The 2,330-nt window shown below is 36.1% G+C and overlaps 1 protein-coding gene across 1 annotated transcript in view; it reads left to right on the top strand.

Moving 5' to 3' along the window:
• Nucleotides 1-40: 40 nt before the first annotated feature.
• LOC106514444 (kelch-like protein 10) overlaps nt 41-2,330 on the top strand; it is a 52,046-nt gene continuing 49,756 nt past the window's right edge. Inside the window, exon 1 of the mRNA XM_014003712.1 lies at nt 41-364. The gene's annotated coding sequence lies outside the window, so the exon portion shown is untranslated. The remainder of the gene's footprint in view (nt 365-2,330) is intronic.

Below are 2,330 nucleotides of genomic sequence, written 5' to 3'. Positions count from 1 at the left end.
GTACAAATTCGATTCGACTAAAATCTGAGCCCATACGAATCCAGCCAATGATTCACTTCTTTGAATCAGGTACCAAAGCAGTGACGTAAGTTCACCACTTTCGAAGCTTCGGACGTCACTGATCACGTGACTTTTACCAAACGAATCAAGCTCCGACACAGTGCTTCTGAAACAGTGTGTTGTTTTTTTTAATACATGCGCCGAAGCTTCAGCTTCAAACTGCCCATCACTAATGGCTGGCTATTTTTGCTGCTGCCCAGTTGTACTGGGAAGTGGGAATTTTCCACTCACAAATCATAATTTTAAAGTCTGAAAGTGGAAAAGTTCAGAATTCAAGATGGCAGCTACTCACCACAACTCATCAGTGAGTAAAACTCTCTTACTTTTTATTTTTAATAGTATTTCTGTATTATTTATTTCACATTTAGTCAGTGGAACACGTAGTACTTTTCAGTGTTTATAAGAGGCTGTAATAAAACACTGTTTCTATGCACAAAATTCCATGTAGAGCTCAGTTATTGTTTGTTTGCAGTGTTCAGTAGCAATGAGAAGTTAAACATAAAAATGTTGAAGTTAAATTACAACTGGCCCTTTGAGGACCACCATGATGCTCATGTGGCCCTCTGTGAAAAGGAGTTTGACACCCCTGCATTTCATGGTTATTTATATAGATAATCACGATTAGCAGTAGCCTTAACTTGTGATATTAACAGCTAGCTTCACACTCTTATGCTACAGTAATGAGAAATGAATGACAATGGTGAATCTCTGTGAAACTCTTAGAACTGAAGCTGTGCTAAGACAGCAGCAAATCCACTTTGCTTTTAGTCCTGCTCGAACAAGCCTGTCAGGCCTGTCAGAGTCCAGCACCATTGCCTTTCTGCTCAAACTTCACCTTAGACCTGAAAGATTTCGCCTGAGCTCCTCTTTGATTAAACCAGCTGAGGTGCAGGAGACTCAGCTTTCCCCTGACATCAAGATTAGTGACTCTGTCATCGAGTGAGGCTTAGCGGAGCTTCCTCTAACAACACTTAATTATCACGTCTAACACCTGGCTTCTTTTAATATTTTCCGAAAAGAAAGACGGAGTGTCTCGTTGACAAATCATTAGTCTACCTGGGAGGTTTCAGCTGCTCGTTGCAACACGTTGTATAACAATAAAAGTCAAATTTTCATTTTAGTCAGTTCATTTCAGAAAACCAAGGAATAAAATATGAAAATCTTAAAGAAGAAAGTTTAAACCCAGGTTACAAGAAATTAGTCTGATGATAATGTTTCCTGCAGCAGCAGCAACAGAAGGTTAACAAGAGAGAGAGAGAGAGAGCTGCTTTATTTGGCTCTCAGGCTGATTAATAGTTGCCAAACTAAAATCCTCAACAGGTTCAGAGTGCAATTCATCACAGGTAATATTGTAGACCCTAAATCAAAAGGGGTAATTCTGAGCTCAAGTAATTTTTAGTATATTGCTACCATTATTTTTGAAGAGGTCCCATTTTCCCCCGAAGTCCTTTTGCGCTGAGTAGTTATCTACTCAGAGTAGCTGGAGTGCAGAGTGAAGCATGTGAGGTGTTCACAGGAAGGCCAGAAGGTGTCTGCTCCCATTTAGATCAGACAAATATCTGCAAATTCAACCTTCAACTTAAAAAAAAGAGTTAAACTGTGAAGAACTATATTATTAGAACTTGCCGTCATGGTGTCAGGTGGTCAATCATGCCTGTCTATGTGGGTGTGTGGGCATGTCTATGAGCAAAATATCCCATGAAACATTATTTGAATAGAATAGAATAGAATAGAATAGAATAGAATAGAATAGAATAGAATAGAATAGAATAGAATAGAATAGAACGGAACTGAACGGAAATAGCCTTTATTGGAAGGGGAAATTCAGGGGTCACAGCAGCATCCATACAGAGGTTCACATACTAATTATTTTACAAACTATAGATATGTGCACACAAAACAAAATTTATTTATTGTATTTATGTATTTATTCATTTCATTTTAAAAAACAAAACAAAACACATTACATACAGAAAACATTACAAAAAAATAAAAGGAAAGGCAGCAGAAGAAGAAAAAGATCTTATATCTGCTCCTATTTACAAAAAATATATATATTAATTTCAAACAATAATAAACTAAATAATAAAACAAAAAAATTAAACTCCTCTAACAGTAACTCATACAAATTAAACAACGTCATATTTCTTAAACAATTTCGCTTTGATCATTTTTTTTAAGAAATGAATTGATCCAATGCTTTTATAATCATTTTCCATATTATTCTATAGTCTTATACTTTTCATTGAAGTACATCTGTCCTTCAAATT

Source organism: Austrofundulus limnaeus, unplaced genomic scaffold (assembly GCF_001266775.1).
Source record: "Austrofundulus limnaeus strain Quisiro unplaced genomic scaffold, Austrofundulus_limnaeus-1.0 Scaffold20, whole genome shotgun sequence".
In the NCBI taxonomy this organism is placed as follows: Eukaryota; Metazoa; Chordata; class Actinopteri; order Cyprinodontiformes; family Rivulidae; genus Austrofundulus; species Austrofundulus limnaeus.
The sequence above is the reverse complement of the archived record's forward strand: the minus strand, read 5'-3'. Positions and strand labels throughout refer to the sequence as shown.